Source organism: Cervus canadensis, chromosome 17 (assembly GCF_019320065.1).
Source record: "Cervus canadensis isolate Bull #8, Minnesota chromosome 17, ASM1932006v1, whole genome shotgun sequence".
NCBI classification, from domain to species: Eukaryota; Metazoa; Chordata; class Mammalia; order Artiodactyla; family Cervidae; genus Cervus; species Cervus canadensis.
Genome location: NC_057402.1, coordinates 2,286,073 through 2,304,305, shown reverse-complemented (window position 1 = coordinate 2,304,305; position 18,233 = coordinate 2,286,073). Strand labels below are relative to the sequence as shown.

At 53.8% G+C, this 18,233-nt stretch overlaps 1 protein-coding gene across 10 annotated transcripts in view; it reads left to right on the top strand.

The window, feature by feature from the left end:
* BCL11B (BAF chromatin remodeling complex subunit BCL11B) overlaps window positions 1–18,233 on the top strand; it is a 104,203-nt gene that overhangs the window by 25,659 nt on the left and 60,311 nt on the right. The window contains exon 1 of one of the 10 annotated variants that reach the window (XM_043489687.1): window positions 770–2,708. The exons of 8 other annotated variants lie outside the window; for them this stretch is intronic. The gene's annotated coding sequence lies outside the window, so the exon portion shown is untranslated. Of the gene's footprint in view, window positions 1–769; window positions 2,709–9,274; window positions 17,975–18,233 lie in introns of those variants that run through there. One more of the 10 variants, XM_043489688.1, reaches the window with a different exon arrangement.

The following is an 18,233-nucleotide window of genomic DNA, read 5'->3' as shown; positions in this document are numbered from 1 at the left end:
AAAAGTTTAGTTTTATTGAATAAAGAAAGTTTATCCCAGGACTTTCCTACATAGTGGGCTTAGGAAATAAGTTTTCTTTGAAGATATTGGTCACTGAAAATGAAAGTATCACCTTAAAGGATATACGGGGTCTCTTTCTGCTCCAAGCTGTGACGATTCTTCCAGGAGGATTTGGTGCTGCCCTGTGACAGGCATCCAGTTTAGACTCCGGGTCCCTCGAGTGACCAGGCCCCCTCTGGGCACTGTCCCTCATCCTGTAGATGTGGGCTGCTGGTGTGGTTGTTAAGAGGACCTCTCCTTCCCCAACTGTATAGACCTCAGGCCCCACAAAATCTGGACCCACCTGGCCCAGGCACTGCTAGGCGGCAACCAGTGACCTAAGTGGGCAGGAGTGTCAGCTTTGCTGGAAGTGAGCCCAGGGAGGCGCTCCAGATGGCACAGGGGATCAGGTCTCGGGGGTGGGGAAGGCCTTTTTGGAGAATGTAAGGCTTTATCTTGTTTGTGTGCGGAAGTGTGCAAGATCCTGGTTCTGGACCAGGGGTCCAACCTGCACCCCCTGCGTTGGAAGCACAGAGTCTTAACCGCCAGGGATGTCTCAAGGCTTTGCTTTATTTTGTTTTTAAGTGGGTTTCCTTAGGGTCCTCTTCCTCATCCACTGGTTTTGATCTGGAGGGGGAGGGGCGGCCCCCAGGAAGGAGGAGTCTGTGGGGAGGCCGGGTCACGTGGGAGGGGGGAGGCCTGGAGCAGAGAGGTGGGACCCTGTGAATGAGAGACTCCTCTGGGAGAGGGGTTGCCCATTGCTGCTCAGACAGCATGGAAACTGGGACCCCAGGCTCCTTGGGGTGGAAAAATAGCAACGAAAGTGTCTTTGGTTGGAGGTGAGAAGTCAGAATCCTCCCTTCCTTGTGGAGAGGAGAAGGCAGTTCCTTGGATGTGCCTTCAAAAGCAGGTGGATCCCCCCCAGCCTGTGACAGCCAGCTGGTTCTAAGTCAAGGCACTGTTTGATCAGGGCAGCTTCCATGGCCTTCACGTTGCCAGTGTGGACACAGCCTTAGGTGTAGGCAGGTGAGTCCAGACTCAAAGGTGTGAACAGGTCCTTGCCCACCCATGATGAACCTGCGTGTGCAGAGACCCGCAGCCTGTCAGCCCCAGTGCCTGGGCTGCAATGGTGTGTGGGGGAGTACATCTGTCTAACCCAGCCGTGTCCAAAAAACATGCTTGTCACCCCCCCACCCCCCCGCCCCAACACCAGGTACCAAAGGGATCCAGGAAAGTAGCAGAGAAAGCACTGGCTTTATTTCAAACAGTGAAGGGACCAGGGATCTGACCCTCATCCCTTGCATTGGAAGCAGGTAGCCCGCCTGCTTTTTTGGTACCTGGTCCTCTGGCTTTTTTGGGCCAGAGCTTGCTTGGCATCTGGAGAGTTTAGCGCCCCCCCCCCCCCAGCAGGGTTTTAGGGGTCCTCCCCTGGGGCTGGGGGTCAGGGACTGCCTTTCCTGGGTTTAGTATGACCACAGTCGTCTAGGGTCCTTCCTTTCCCTAAAGGAGAAGCAGGACAATCCTTTGATGGCCCCCTCCCACCCCAGCGACTGGCTGAAAAGGTTGAGGCTGGTAGACCCCACAAAACCAAGTTCTCCAAGGGAGCCAGTGGAGTCTTTCCCCCTCCCACCCCGAGTTCAAAGCCAGCCAATTAAGAAATCTAAACAGTGTGGTCTTCTCCCCGCTTCGTTGACATCACTGGCTTGTAAAACTTTCCCTGCAGAAGGAGGCGAGGCGTCTTGATTCCCCGGGGAAAAAGAAGTATGTAATTTTCCTGACCTGGCCTTTGCTTGGGATCAGGAAGCGGGGAAAGAGACACAAACGGGGCCTAAGACACAAACAAGGTCCACGCTCTGGCGTCGGGGTCGTGCCACCCGCGGCCCCGCGGTCCCAGACGTGTGCGGGCAATGCCTGGCTCCCCCGGTCCGGCGAGGCTGCCCCCGCAGTTTAGGGCCGGGGTCGCTTGTGGGGCCTGGGTCATCGGCGCTTTAGCGGGGAGGGTGGGAAGATGGATATCTTAACTCCGCCCAATTCTTGAGACTGAACCCCTTTCCCGCTCTCCTGAAACCGGGCGCCACCTGCCCCACCACTAATGCAATTGTCGGTGAGTCGGGACGGTTGCCACGTGTAAGACACCTCTGGCCGCCCCCCTCCCTCGTCCCGCCAGGATCTCCAGTGACTCCTCCACCCCAGGCCTGGTTCTCTCCCCTACCCCCGAAGGCGCCCACCACCTGCAAATCATCCCCTCCGCCGTGGGAGGGGGGCGGGGACAGCACTTGAGGCCCCGCCCCCTGGGGGGCCCCTCCAAGGTGGGGGTCCCTTAGTCCCTCTTCCCAGCCGAGACCAGGCACACAATAGCCTTTTCCGTGGCGGGTAACGCCGAGCTCTGGCGGGGGCGCAGGGCTCCACCCCGACCCCTTACGGGAAATGGGCGGACACTCTGGCAACTTCTTGATGGCTCTGGGGCCTCCCCTGTGGCCGGTGCCCCTCTCCAGATCGGGCATGCCAAGGCTCCGCTCGAGGGTCGTTGGGCGCGTCTGGGTCCCGCTGGGGGCAGCCGGGCTGGCCGACTCTCTCGCGGCCACTCCGGCCTGCGCCCCTGGCGCGCGGGCTGTGCGACCATCAGCCCTTCTTTCCTGCCCTCCAGGTCCCGGGCCGCCGCGGCGCACGTACGCTGTGTCTTCCAGGGGCGGGAGGGCCGAGGGGGGCTCAGGCCCATGCATAATTCGGGGGCTTAATGGACCAGCTGCCCGAGCTGGGCGGCAAGGGGCGGGCGGAGGAGGCGCAGCTGACCCTGCCCACGTCTGGCCTCACCGGGAAGGCGCGCTCCTTTCTTCCTCCCGTGACAGCTCCCCTCCCCCCTCGGGGCCCGGGGTCCGAGGAGGGCGGAGGGCTGGGGGCGGCCGACTCCTCGGGTCGGCCTAGGGGAAGGGGGCTTCCTTCGCTCTTCCAGGCCACTTTTCCCTGGGGGCGGAGGCGTGCAGTGAATCCGAGACCCACCAGGACCCGGCGCCCGAAGGAACCGGGGGGGGGGGGGTTGGAATGCAGGTTTCTTGGGAGCACTTGGCTGCCCCGGAGTCTTTCTTTCCGAGACCCTCCCCACCCCGCCTCCCAGTCCCCAGGCAGCCCCCTGCTCCGAAGCCGCCCAACGAGCTCGCCCCTGGCCCTGGGCCAGCCCCCTTCCCTGGCAGCGCTGGAGATGGATGGAGGCGGAGACCCAAGGTCAAGGGCGGGGAGGCCGCCGGCCGGGGGGCCCTTTGTGCTCTCTGGGCCGCCCCCTCCTCCCACCGCTGCCGCTGCCCCCTCCCCGGACCCCCGGCGGGCGCCCGCGCTGGTGACCTTCCTGGGGGCGTGGGGAATTGCATTTCAGGACCCAAGAAAAGTCCTGCGAGCGGCTCCCCCTCCTCGAACCGCAGTGCACAGGGGGCGGGCCTCCTGGGCTGGGGTGGCGTTCCTTCGCGGGCTTTGGTCCCGGATCTTGGGGAGGGGCTGGTGGGGGGGTGTCCCCTCTCCTCCTGCTGCCTAAGCTCTGGAGGGTCGTGCCGCCCTCATCCTCCCGCCTTGGCCCGACAGAGCCCGGCGGTTCCCTCGATCCAGGTGAGGCTCGGTTGGAAGGCGCCTTCTTCAAAGAGTCCCCTTGTGCATAATTTGTGTCCATTCGGAGCCAAAAAGCCCAGTCCAAAAGTGGTGTTCTTCGGAGCTTTTTTTTTTTTTTTGCGGGGGAGGAGAGGGAGCCTGTTTTTCTAGAGGGAAATCCTGGGGCTGGGATTTAAAACACTCAAGAACAAAAGTGTTTTCCCAATTGTGTGGGAATGCAACCCTCCACCAGAATGGGGCACAAAGCCTCCTGGAATTACAGGGAATTAATGTCAGTCCTTCCTCCAGGCCGACCTCTTACAATAACTCCCCCAAAGAGAATTTGAATGCAAATGGTCACCTTGCTAGGAGTCTCTCTTTATTTTTGCTTCCTAAAAATTGGCCTCCAATTGTTTAAAGCACTCCAACAGGCCCTTAAAGACCCAGAAAAGCATTGGTTGGACGCCCAATGTATTTACCACAAAGCTCTTAAGAGAATGTTCAAACATTTTCCCAAAGCTGTTGCTCTGGAAATAAAAATGTATGCTGTTTGCCTATAGAAGATTAAAAGTTTACCTTCACCATGACAGCTTTTCTAGCTAGAATTGGAACCATGTCTCTATTTTCCATTATTTCAGAAATAGGTCTATATCAAGCGGAATATATTTGCTGTAACGAGAGTCAAGATAATTTGAAAAAATATGTATATACATATATATTTATGATTTGGGCTGACCCAAATCATAACAGAATATTAATATGGCACTCTCTCTGCTCTCAGAGGCTAATGTTTTTTGTAAACAGTGCCTTCGTGGCATTTTGAGTAAGAGTTGATCTTAAAAAAAAATCTCAGATTTAGCTTACCCGAACTTTTGAGCAGCTTGCTTTTTTTCTGCTGGAGGAATCTGACGGCATTTGTCAATTTTTTTTTGAAAGGCCTACGGAAAAGGTAACAAATTCAACACTTGGGAACTCAAAGCCGCTGCCAGTCCTGGACAGGAAGGTTTTCTTATGTGCCTGGACTTGCTCGTTGATTTCTCAGACGTCCATTTATAACAGTTCTAACAAGATAGAATCTGCCTTTGAATATCTGTAAATACGGGTAAAGATCACAATCCCGCACGCATAATGGTCCAAGACTGAAGAGGCAGATTCTCGTGTTTGATTAATATTTATGTTACCGGATTCCTTTACAGAAAGAAAGAAGAAACACTAATTATGGGTGTGTGTTCCAGGGGCCCCGTGCTGGGTCTGTGCAGTTCCTTTAGAGAGATGTCCATTTCAGGATATTTGGAGACAAGGTGTGTGTGTGGGGGTGGGGGATGGGGGTGACTTCAGGTTTTGCTTGCAAGACAGGTAAATGTGCAATTGGTGATTTAATGACTGTCACAGGGAGGAGGAGGCCACCTTATTTCTGTTTTCTTTGACGACTCAACAGTGATGAAAATTATGAGTGATTTCTCCCTCTTGATTTCGGTTAAGGTTTGGGGCAGAGTGGTGGAAGGCTCTCGTTCAGAATCCTCAGAGAGAGCCCGCAGGCCCCCGAATCCTCGTCCTCCTCTAGCGGACACACACCTCTCTGTGTCTGAGTGGCCGGTGGGCTGCCTTTGAGGCGTGTTGTTCTGAGCCATGGGACAGGTCTGCAGGGCCCAAGTGGCTAGCCTTGTCACGTGTGGAAGCTTTGCTTGAGAATGAGGGATTTTGTGGGTTGGATCGTGTTGAAATACCCGTGGAATTGGTAGCCGGAGGGATCCCAGGGAGGCCTCCTCCAGAGGTACATTAAGCATCTTCAACATTATTACTTTGAGCAATCTAGGTTTTCTTAGAGGGTTTTCTAGGAGCGTGGCCTCCAAGGCAGCATCTGACTCTGGGTTAAATTTGTCTCTGCCCTTGCTGATTATGTAGGAGCACCCCTGATGTAGAGACAAAAACACCTACAGGGCTGAAATGGGTTTGTTCTTAAACAACCCAGGGCAGACCAGGTCATCTCTTCATATCTTCATCTGTGAAATGGGGCTATCCCATTGTTTACGCTCCTGCCACCATCCAGATATGAAAACACACCATTCTGGAGGAGTGAAGTACGGTAATTGCTGATTGCAAAGACATCATGAAAGTGTCGACTGTTTTTGTTTAGTCCACGGGGGCAGGGTGACTAATTTGCAAAAGGGAAGGGAACCAAACAGCTACTTGTGCAGCCTGTCATTCTATACAAGGGGAAGGAACTAGGGGGTTGAGGAGGGGTGTGAGAGGCAGGACCTGAATTTCCGATTGAGGGACCTGATACCAATAGGAGACCCCTTTCCTCATCCTGTTTCATTTTAGGGAGCTGCCCCCTCTCCCTCAGCTCCTGGTTATTGTTTGGGACTGCCGTATGATTCAGAATCCGAGTACAGAGCTGTTGTCCTTGACCTGAACACCCCAGAAAAGGTGTCTTTCCTGATATGTGTTGTCTGGCCCCAGGAGAGGAGCATAAAGGGAGTGTAGATTTGGGAGGGGGAGGAATGCATACAGCAGGCAGCCTGTAAGTGCATAGTCTTGCTTGGTGCAGGTGAGGAAAGTCTCGGTTTGCGATACCACCGCATTGCAAAGCTAACAGAAATTGTGTATGCCCACTGAGCACACAGCTGGCTGCCCTGAAATGGTACCTTCACAGGGGAAATGGGAGGCCCACGTGTCCTGTTGGAGCTTCGTCTTACATTTTTGTTGTTGTTTTTCTTTCGATGAGGCTTTGAGTCTTTTTTTCCAGCAAATCCTGAATGACCTGAATTCGATTTTTAATAGGAATCACCTCTGGCAAGGCCCCAAACCTCTGGCTTAAGTTTGCTCGTTGGAAAATACCAATGCTTTCTTTGTATATCTGGTTGGTTCCCTCTAGGAGGGCCAAGACCCCAGGCTTGAGGGTGGGAGTGGGGGAGTGTGGCACTCTGCCTTCTCCACAGGGGATGCGGTGGAGCCCTGGTTCCCTGGCATCGGCGTGGGAGCTGCAGTCGGGTGGCGGGGGCACGGCAGATCCGCGTAGCCTGTGTTGGTGCAGGCTTGGAGCCAGAAGCTGGCTGGTGCTCCTTAATTGAATACAGATCTCAGTCTATTCCACGTGGGCATGCAAGGGTGGGCAGTGAAGGCAGTGATATTTTCCTTTGGACTTGGAAGTCCAGAACCCCCCAACCTGGAGAGCTTCCTCCCTGGTCCCTGCACCCAGCTCACCTGGTTTTGCAAAAAGAGGAAGGCAAATGGGTGGCTGGGGGCGGGGGGCGCGGTGTACAGGATCTTGCTGCACCCGTGTAAATATTGTTTGTGTGAACTGTGTCTTCTATCTTTGTTCGTGGCAGCTCGTTAATTAACCAGCCGATTACTGCTGCCTTCTTTTGACACATGCATGTATTTTGGGGCAAAAAGATTCTTGTTCTCCTAAAACTCTGAACGGAACCATTCACAAAGTCCTCATCTATCCTGGGTTCCGGGCTGCTCCCCGTCTTCTCTCTGTCCCCCACGGTCCCCCTGCCTTTCCCCCACCCCCAACACCGTCCCCTCCTCCCCACCCTTCCTTCAACCCAAGTGGGCTTGTAGTTGCGTGGAGGACAGACGCTAAACACAGCTAAATAAATCATGTTTACGCTTGGCGTTCTTGGTAGTGAAAAATCTGTTGGCTGTTTTTACTTCCTTATTTCTCAGCATTTGCTTCCTACCTGTTTTTGAGCACATGCCCAGAAATAGTAGTTTTGTCAAACGAGGGGATAATGCCAGCCAGCCTCTCTCTCTGCCAAGGAAGCTGCTGCATTTTGCAAAACAGAGTGACGTTTTTTAAGTGACACTAATGTTTTTTTTTCCTTTCCCCAAAGAAATTAGGATGTAGACTGAGGGTATTAAAATGCACTTAGGGAAGGGGGTGGGGGAAAACCCACCCAGTCACTCCCACCCCACAGCATGGGGACCTGCGGCTGGCAGGTTTAGAAAGGGTCTCACTTTTGTGTGCACTTGGCCGCTCCAGGGGCCAGAGGCAGCCGACGGATGAGAAGGGGCTGTCTCGACCCCGAGAGCTGAGTCAGGTTCATTTCAGCCCCAAGACTTAATTTTCTCTGCCATTTTGGATGATGTGGTACATGATTTTTTTTTTTTTTCCCGTGTTTTCTGGTTGGTTCTGTGTCTGTTTAGCTTCAGAGGCCTCCTGAGCAGTGCTGGCTGTGATTACCCTCAGGTTGTAAGCTCAAGTCTGGTCCAGGTTCAGAGAGGGGAGCTTGTTGGGATTCTAGCTAGACTATCATTGTTTATATAGAAGAGCAGCCAGGGAGGCGTCCCTTCCTCTGGGTTTTTATCCACGATGCTGTTTGGGCGGTCTCTGAAAAGTCATTTTCACCATGTGAGGCTGTTTGCTGGGCAGAGAGTTACAGCCGAATATATTAACTACAGATTTAAAAAAATACATTTTTTTTTTAAACCGTTTCAAAATCAAAACAGTGGTACAGAAATGTTGGGTGTTCCTGCCAGGAGGCGAGGCTGGTCTTATCAAGGAGTCTTTGCAGTGAATTCAGTTTGAGTGCAGGACATCGGCTCTGCTTCAAAGAGAGCCGAGGGGAAAAAAAAATGACAACAAAATCAAAGTCAGCGTGCTCTGATTCCCCCCCCCCCAGTTTCTAATGGGAATACTCTGCAACAGAAATGATATTTCCATTGAGGACCCCACTACCCGTTTCTTTAATTACATTAAATAGCGGTATAAACCTCAGCTGAACATAAACCCCTGTTACAGTGGCGCTGGGAGTGAGGCTAGATTGAATCGCAAGGAGCAGTGTTACTGGTGTTAATGTGCTAACAATCTTTATTAAATTAATCCTGCGAAGTGTTAATTTTTACAAATTTTGTTGTGCACACACTGTACGTCACCGTTGGTGTGTTGGGAGAGGAAAATGATTTCGTGTCGAAAAGGAAGTAAGAAGGTGGCTGTCAGACGGCTCCCTTAGAAGGGAAATTTGTGATTTTCGCCGTCAAATGCTACCTGCGCTGAAAGGAAGGCTCACAATATGTATGTGAAATGCCATCTACATACAGAAAACTCAGTTAAAGGGAACTACTTTGTTGAAAGTAATTACAGGCCTGTTCATGTTTTAGTCAGTGACATTTCAGACTTGGCTTAGAAATATAAAGAGGCCATAGAAAGATTTTGTTCTTACGTGATGCAAAGCATTGAACCTCATATTCTATATGTCCATTAGCAAAAGGTAAAAAAGAAGTGAAAGGAAAAAAAAATAGATTTAGTCAACAACAAATGCAGGAGGGAGCTGGGGTTTTTATTATAGCAGTAGAGATCAATTGCATGTAACTCTAATAAATAGAACTAAAACCAGAAAAAGCATTTTTGCTATAGCAGGTTTTTTTTTAAATACAATTAGATTTTTCTGTTTTTTTTTTCCTTTCCCTTACTTCCTCTCTTCCTCCCTTCCTTTACTATTTATTGTTTTTTAAGCATTCCACTAATCGAGTTAAATTTCTAGTCCTTATAAAACAAGGAACTCTGCTGGCCCTTGTGGTTGCATATTCCCTTACTGCCCAGGTAGAGAATTTTATGGTTTGCTCATAAAAAAAAAAAAAGGTCGATGATGCCTGTGTGTGCAAGCATGTGCTCAGTTGTGTCTGACTCTTTGCGACCCCATGGACTATAGCCCGCCAGGCTCCTCCGTCCATGGGATTCTCCAGGCAAGAATACTGGAGTGGGTTGGCCATTCCCTTCTTCAGGGGATCCTCTCGACCCAGGGATGGAAGCTGCATCTCCTGCATTGGCAGGCGGATTCTTTGCTATTGAGCCAGCTGGGAGGTTCCCGACGCCTACCTTCTTCAAATCCACCACTCCGCCTGTACCTGCTGGCCCCTCCTGCCCACTCCTCTCGGGCTGAGTGATTGTGGGAACTTCCTTGCTGGGCTCGGCGTTGACTTGAGGGTCTTCTCATTGGATGTGCTGCCTTGTTTTCGTTCTTAATTCTCTGGGACTCTCACAGTTCAGACTCGGTCTTTGTGATTCCATCGTGCACTCTTCGCATGGCAGAGCCAGTGTTGGAGTTGGTGGGATCTGCAAACCACGACCACCTGTGAGCTCAGCAGTTTGTGAACGAGTGTCAGGATTCAGTACTCCCAGGGTTCACTCACGTGCCAGGCCCAGTGGATGCTGACGCAAAAGATAAACATGCCCTTAGTTTAAAACCCACTGTAGGCACCAAATCTGAAGAATCACTTCCTGGCTTACTTCCCTTCATGTGACACGTGACTTCTGTCTTGGCTGTGGATTCCTCCCCACCCGTCCCTTCTGCCTGAAATGAATGGGGACGTGTCTAAGGCCTGCCTGGCCAAGCTGGTCATTGGACCCTGGCCATCAGGGAAAGAGTCACAGCGTCCTGACCCCAAGTCCCAGATTCTTCCTGCTTGAGATCCGAATGATCTAACCGGTTTCTGATTTCCACATGTAGACTGAGCTTTTCGGCCAGGGGTGCTTCGTGAAGATACATGTATTCGACTGTGGCTCCTGCTGCTGCCCAAGAGAAAATTACCGGAGGCTCTTGGGTGTGTCGTGTTTCAGGGCAGAAACGCTAAAGATGGAAGCCACTACCCAGCTTCTGATCAGAAGGCCCAGATCAGGGGGAAGGGGACATTCCTCTGCTAGGTATTGGTTGGCTGTTTTTGCTGGCGAGACTCATAGAGTCTGTCAACTCGGGTTTGTCCTTGGCCTCTGTAGTTTGCATGGAATGCATGCAGACATTTTACCATGTCCATGTTGCTGGTGTATGCATGCGTGCGTGTATGCATATGTGTATAATCTCTCTATAATAGATGTGCATGCATACATTTTTCTAGCTAGTGAGACACGTGGCTTCACCTTCTGTTGTCCCCAGGCCTGCCCATTCCAGGATTGTGGGTCCTCCTTTGGCTGACCCTCCCTGCTGAGGTCGCCCCAGAGGATTCATACCTGTTTATCTGTGTGTGGCCGGAAGCCATGGCACACAGGCCTCCCCTCCCGGCTGGAGGTCGAGTGAGTGTGTTTACTGGTGTGCCGGCAGTTCAGAGAGCTCCAGAGATTTCCGCAAAAGACAGCAAAAGGGGAGTCTGAGCCGTGTGCTCTCTCCTGCTGGTGCCCGCTAGGGGCTGGCATGGTCAGCCTCGAGTACTTGGTCAGCTGCCTCTGTCTTATCCCGAATGGTCCTTAGGGTGTGGTTCAGCCTGCCTCCCCAGCAGCGCCTGAAGTCTCCGCTGCTCCCTCTCTGGGCCCTTTGGAAGGGCCATCGAAGGTTCTGGAATTTGTGATCTAAGCTCACCAATCCTTGACGCAGGGCGTGGGAAGGGTTTTGCTGCCTGGTAGTATTTTAGCTGTTGGCATCTTGTGGAGATTGGGATTGGAGGCATTGGAACAGTTGCTTTTGGACCTGGCGGGGGCGGGGGGAGCCATGTGCCCGCTTCTAATTGCAAGACGCAGCTGCTTGGGGAGGGGGGTGTTCCATTTTTGAGCCCTGGTGGAGGGAAGATAGTGAGTTTGGTGGCGGGGTTGGGGGGCACGGTTGTTCCCGTCCTTGCCTCTCCCTTTTCTGGGGTGTGGGGAGCAAAAATAGTTGAACTGGGTGATTCAGCGTGTCGGATCTCAGGAGCGCACGGGGCGGGGATGGGGCCACGCACAGCGGAAGGCTGCCTGGCTTTCGGGAGTCAGGAGGGCTGTGCTTCTGACATCCTCTCAGAGGCTGGGTCTTCTTGAGAATGTGTGGGCAGGAAGATGCCTCGAGGTCACTGTGGGCTCCAAATGGTCTCTGGATGGTCCTTGGGGGTATGGCAGTGGATGGGGCCTTAAGCCCAGAGATGTTCTTGCAGGCTCCTCCCTCTCTGCTGCCTGGCATCAGGTACCCACGGTTGTTCCTCTCTAAACCCAGCCCGGCCCAGGCTGCGATGAGGGATGCCAAGCAGCCCCTTCCACCTGTGTTGGGATTCCCACCTCCCAGCCAGGTAGAGGACGGCTGTTTGCAGCATGTGGCCCCAGTAAAGGCCAAAATGGATGGGAGCTATGTTTTTATGGCCCCCTTGGAATGACCCTGAAGGAAGGCTTGAAACACAGCTGTGCAAACCCCTTGAGACTTCATTTCTCCTTTTCCTTGCTTCTTTTCAAAAGGATACTTACCCATGTATCCCCAAGCCCAAACCCACGGTAGTCAGGCCTTCCTGATGGGTGTTCAGACTCGTGTGACTAAATTTGATTCCAGTAGTGGGAACTGGGACTTGGGGAGTCCCAGCTCCCATAGAGGGTTTCACCTCTCTGTGCACCGAACACTCTGGTGCAGTGACCCAGCCGTGCCTCACACCCACTCATCCAGGGCTGGGGACCTGACCTTGGGCTTGAAGGTTCTCATGGTGACTTGCCGTGTCCACTTCCCTTTCTGCTTTGACTTACTGTTACATATTTTATAATGAAATGCAGAACAAGTTCTAGTCTTTTCTGGTTCCCAGAACTTGGTTATTAAAAACTAAGAAAAAGACATGAAATAATACCTGTAGAGTGAAGGAATTTATCCCCCACCCCACTACCCCTCCCCGGGGACCCATATAGCTCTGAAACTGAGTAACAAAGAAGACTGCTTAGAATCTGTCTTGTCTCTTCCCCCTGTCTCAGCCACTCCCCCACTCCCTACCTCCTCCCTTGTTCCTCCCCAAAAAGGAAGAGAGAGAAAGAACACAGAGGATGGGAAAGCTAGGGCTTGTCGGGTGAGTACCGGCTGCCTGTCTCATTTAAGGTAGCACTCTGCTTCTTTCAAATAGGAAATTGCCAAAATGGATGTCATCGGCTGCTAATTAGATGTATTTTAACTGCAGGATCGTTTTACCAGCTAATACCCTTATTATGTGCTTCACTGTGAACCCGTGGTGGAGCTGTTAAAATAGGAGCCTGTGGCCCTGGCAGAAGGCTCAGGGAGGCTGGGGGATCCATGGAGCCCTTTCCCTCTGTGGCCCCACAGGGGCCACACCGGACTCCGTGCTGGAGGCTGAGTCCACTCGCCTCCCGGAGAGGTCCCCATCTTCCCCAGTGACTACCTGTCTTAGGTGATTTGACCAGGGCCTCAGTAGAGGAGGCCGTGAGTTCTCTGGGTTGAAGACCCCGAGAATCACACCCTCTCTTGTTCTAGACATCATGGTCCCCTGCCTTTGGCCTCGAAGCAACAAATGACCATGTACTGTAGATAGACCTGGCAACTCAAGGCCGTATCCTCGTCATGAGGTGCCCCAGATAGGCAGGCCAGAACCTCCAGCGCTGGGTTTTCAAGTCTAAGCTGGCCTCCCTCCGTCTTCCCTCTACCAAACCAGACCGGTGGCTTGCTCAGTCGGGTCCAACTCCTTGCGACCCCATGGACTGTAGCCCACCAGGCTCCTCTATCCATGGGATTTTCCAGGCAAGACTACTGGAGTGGGTTGCCATTTCCTTCTCCACTACCGAACCGGAAGGAGTCCCGATTCCCCATCAGGGTTGAAGGGGGGCTGGGCTAGGACCAGAATCAGGATTCTTCAGTGAGAGCACAGCATTTGACTTCTGTGATTTCTCTCTTTCTCTCTCCTCTCGACCCCCTCTGCCCTGCTTAATACATAGCTTTTTTTTTTTAATCATCCTTAAGACAAAGTAGCTGGCAAAATATTGAAGCGATCAGAAAGAAATGTTTTTATTTGCCTGGGTGCGAATTGGGTTATCTGCCTATCTTGTTTATGAAATTCGGGGCTGCCTTTCCTGCAGTCTGTTCGCCTCTCAAATCTTTCCCGGCTCCCATTTCCATATTTCTGCGTGCATGTTCTTTGTTAATCACTTGGCAAGTGCTTATTTGAATATTAAAAATTTCTTTAATCATCAAAGGCAGGAGCACAGTCTCATGAATATTCATATTTTCCCCCTCCTCAGACTGGTGTCTCGTTCATTACCCTGCAGTAAAAGCCAAACAGCCATCAATCGCCCTCATTATAGGCTCTGGCCGTTGTGATTGGCTGCTGCTGCCCAGAGCTTTTTTTTTTTTTTTTTTTAAATTTTTTTCCTCTTCTCCTATGAGCTGTCTGTACCTGCCAGCAGCAGCCCCCCCACCTCTAAAAAAAAACCAAAATCAACAATGCAAGAATAAATTTCTCTGGTTGAAAAACAACTCTGCAAACTTGTCAAACAGTCCTCGTGGTTTGCTGCCACTGAAGTGGCCACCAGCGCTACCTGCCCCCACCTGCAAAACAAAACAAAACAAAACAAGAAAACCAAACCAAACAACCAGGAAAAAAAAAGTGTGTGTTGTGGTGGGGGGTGGGGTGGGGAGAAATTAAATAAATAAATAAAAAGGAAGAAACTTGAGCCTCAGAGATGAATATTTGTCAAGAGAGTTGACGTAAGTCTCATTTGCATAATGACTTTGTACTTCTGCATTAATAAAATTTGCATATGAAGCCATGTTAATTACTCCTGATCATGCTTTTTGCATTCATGCATAGTAATTTTCTCCGACTTGTGAGAATTAATGTCTTGGCATGGGGGGAGGGGGCGCGGGGACCATCAGGTTTGCTTGCCAGTGGTCCGCACTCACACACACTCGCTCCCTGTCTGTCTCCCCTCTTTGATCTATGACTCATTTTTGCACTATCGGTAGGAGTTCTTGGCTTAAAAAATGTATCAATTGAAAGGCAGCAGTAGGGAGAAAAATATACATCTCCTGTACCCGTGTATTCTAGAGCTCCTCTTTGCTAGCTAGGGATCTGTAACCCTCCCATGTGGGAGGGGATACGAGGATGCAGCGATGGGAAAAAGGCGAGCCTTCGCCTCGAAACCAGGCTGGGGCTTTTCCAGGCGTTTTTTTGTGTGTCTGCCTCGGTCGGTGTGGGCGTGTTTGCTGGGTACTGCGCATGTGTGCGGAGTGAGGGCGGAGGACCATCTGCAGGGCCCCCCCGCCAGAAGGGACATGGTCACAGACTCCCCCACCGGAGGGAGGCATTCAGAATCACCCGGATTTGGAGCTTCGGAAACGTTTTAGGGGTCTTGTTTCTGGACATTTTGTCCCTCCTTGTTTGCATGGAGCGACAGTCCCGCCCCTCTGGGCTTGGTGGTCTCGGACATCCAGCCTCAGTTTTCCTTGTTTGTGGACAGGAGGCTCCTGATAGCCATCTGATGGGAAAGCTATTGGGCTTCAACGAGATGACGTGTGCAGCCATTGTTGGCTTCTCTTTCCTGTAAGGAAAGTGAACTTCCACGACAAGGAGTGAGCCAGCAGAGGTCTTATTTCTAAGCCACCTCGGATCCCTCGTAAAGCCGAGATGGCGTCTGGGCGTCCCTCCACCGCATACCTCGGTGCACGTGTGTCTCTAACAGGTCCAGAGGGGAGCCGGCCTGGACCTCAGAAGAAAGCGTCTTTTTAAAATGAGTGCCTTGCAGGGCTTTGTAGGGGGCCATCGCTGCCGGGTTGTGGCGGGGGGAGGCGGAGACCCATAGGGAGTTAGGGAAAGTTCCAGAACGGAAAATAAATGCATGATAGTGACGGTTATTGGGTGTTTACTGGCAGCCTGGCTCTGGCCAGGCGTGTCCTGACCTTCCTTAAAAGGCGAGGCTCTGAGACGGTGACTCAGCCCGGGTCACGCGGCCGGGAGATGGCAGAGCCGAAGCCGGACTCTGAGGCAGCCGGGCCTCTGCGCTCCGGGCTTCCTCCGCCTGTCTGTAGGTGTATAGTCTGGTCACAGGGTCGAGTGCTCTGTCCAGGGCATTCTGGATTCCCTGGCTGCATTTTGCGAGGTAGCCACCCCCAGGGCTGGGAGGTGGTTTGGGACAGATGCTGTGGCCAGTCTTCATGTCGGGCTTAAAACAAAAAAACTGAGATAAGGTTCACATAATGTACGATGCACCGGTTTGAGGTGCGCAGTCGCTGGTTTTGAGTTTGTTCACAAGGATGGCCGTGCAGCTGTCAGCACACGGAGGCCAGAGTGGCCCTGCTCACTAGCCCTGACCTCCCGCCGCCCACCCCGTTCTGGGCCCCTGATAGCCACTCCTCTCCTTTTCTGGCGTCTCCCTGAATTTGCTCTTCTGGACACTTCCTGTCATCATACAATAGGTGGCTCCTCGTATCATCTTTGGCTTTTGCAGCTTCAGAAAGAGGCTGTTTTGGAGTTCCGCCTGTGGGCGGGGTTCTGGTTTAAGCTGCTCTGGGTGGGATAGGGGGACCTCCCCCAGGGCAGAGGGGTCTTATGAGAGCACCCTGAGAGGCCTCTGCGGGCTGCTTAGGATTGGAAGCCCCCGCGCCCTTGCTGCGCCCTCCTCTGCCTCCATGGAGCGGCTCCTCGGAGCAGGTGGACTTCGAGGAGGCCAGAAGTCTAATGACGACACCCGGGAGCCCCTCTGGGGGCGGCCCGGCCCCCCACCCCTGTCGGAGTTGGAGGATGACTTTGACTGTACAGACTCTGGCCTCACGAAGCCCGACCTTTCCAGAAGGAGAGGGGTGTGGCTGGACCTGCCCTTTGGTCTTTCCTCCCGACCACGGACACACAGGCTCTGCTCCCTTCCAGCTTGGGACCGGGCGCTTGTTACCTGGGCGCTCCGGCTGGTTTTCTCAGCCGTGGGAAACGGTGGTGGCTGTGTGCTGTGGCCTCACCCAGAACCTGGGGGCCGGAAGTTGTTCTTTGCAAACTCCGGAGGCCCGACTCAGCCCAAGGACCCTCCGGCTTCCTCCCAACCTTCATGGCCTTGCCTCTCAGGATCCTGGGGCGCCCTGGTCCCCCGCATCCCTGCTGCAGCCCCCCCCCCACCTCCCAGAGGAGGCAGGGCACTTCCACACTTGGGAGACACTCCGGGTTCAAGTCCAGACCTCCCCAAGCCTCAGTCCCCCTCACCCCCGCCCCCTAGATTGGAGGTGGTCTTCCCTACGGAGCGGGGTGTTCGTGGTGAAGTGAGTCCAGCTCCTTGTGACAGGTGCTCCGCACAAAGCCACTGCCATCCGTGGTGTGAAGGCAGGTGTGGGCAAGGATGAACATACTGTCTCCAGCGCCGGGGAGTTTCGGGCAAGGGTCAGGCAGGGCAGGCTTCTGGGAGGAGTTCGGGGACACTGGTTTCAGATTAGCTGACCTTTCTTGAGGTTCCTGCATCAAATCTGGGGCATGGCCTTCCGCTCAGCATTTGTGGCTGGAACAGCACACCAGGTCTTGGCCACACCTTCCAGGGCTGTCATGGGCTCAGAAATGGCTCGGCCCAGAGACTAACCTAGCACACGGTCTTCACTGGCCTAGAAGGACCGGGTGTTGGTATGGGTGTTAAGCTTTGACCTCTTGGCAGGACACATGCAGGTGGTCTTCACATGCTCTGATACTCCTGGTCCAAGATAATACCCGTTTTGGAGACCCAGGAGGTACTGAGTTCTGGAGCCCCAGTTCTGGAGCCAGGCAGCCAGCAGGGTTTTGGTGGGTCTGGCTGCTGGCGTCTGCAGTTTTCTGCGGTCATGTCATCAGTTTCCTGGTCTGTGCAATGGGCCTGCTGAGCCCTGCCCCCAGGGCATGCTGGGAAGCTCACTCCTGATGAAGATTGGCAGGCTGCTGGCTTGCAGAGAGTTTGCAGGGCTCTGTGGCTCCCTCGTGGTGGCTGTAGAGTGGGCACATCCCCACCCCCCCAGACCTGTGCGGGGCCCTGAGCAGTCTGGGGGTGGGGGGAGCGTCCCTGGCAGAGCCGCCCCGGAGCCCAGCTGCCCGTCATCTTGTTGATGTTTTCCTTTTGTCTCTCTGATGCTTCCCTGCTCAATTATTTACCCAGGGAATTTGGGCTTCTTCACTTGTGGTTTTGGCAAGGGCTTCACACAAATGTTTTGCCCTGGTGGTCTCTTAGCCATTTAAGATAAACGGCCAAATCAAACGCAGGCCTTGCCGGGGAGCCCAGGCGAGCTGTGGGGCTGGGCGGAGACCGGCAGGCCCTTGGCCGGGCGTCGCGGCTGTCAGACATGGGGAGGTGTGAAGAGGGGGTGCCGAGCGGTGCCAGGGCTCTTTGGGGCGGCGGAGGGGGGGCCAAGGTTCAAAGCCTTTGAAAAGACCTTGGGGCTTGGGTGCTGCGTGTCGGTGTCAGTTGCTCTGGGTTGTAAAGGGCACCGGCTGGCCCTCCTCCAGGCGGGAGGCTGGGCAGTGCCCAGGCGCTGGGAGGGGACCACCTGGAGGTGTCCCAGGCTTGCACAGACGGCCCATCCTGACAGAGCGCACAGTGGCGGCCTGGGACTTCCCGGCTCTTCCGGGGGAGGGGGGGTGGCCCAGATGTGGGAGGGAACAGATCCCCCAGTGGAGTCTGCTCCGGGACACACCAGAAGCCCCGACCTGGGGAGACCTTCGCGGGATCAGGGGTCCTGACTGCCCCTGGGTACCCCAGCCCCGGCCGTTAGACCTCCCCGGGATGGGAGTCTGGTATCCGCATCGCAGCTGTAGCCTCAGGACCCCGTCAGGCCCCGCCCACTTCCCTGGCCCCGCCCCCAACCCTGGCTGCCCTCCACCCCCACCCCGCCCCCACGGCAGGGGCTGGCACCCTGCGCCCCCACCCCACAAGGGCGGCCTGCAGCCCTCTGCCCCGGGCCCCGTTCCTTCCACTCCCCGAAGCCCTCGCACAGTCCAGGGTCCGACTG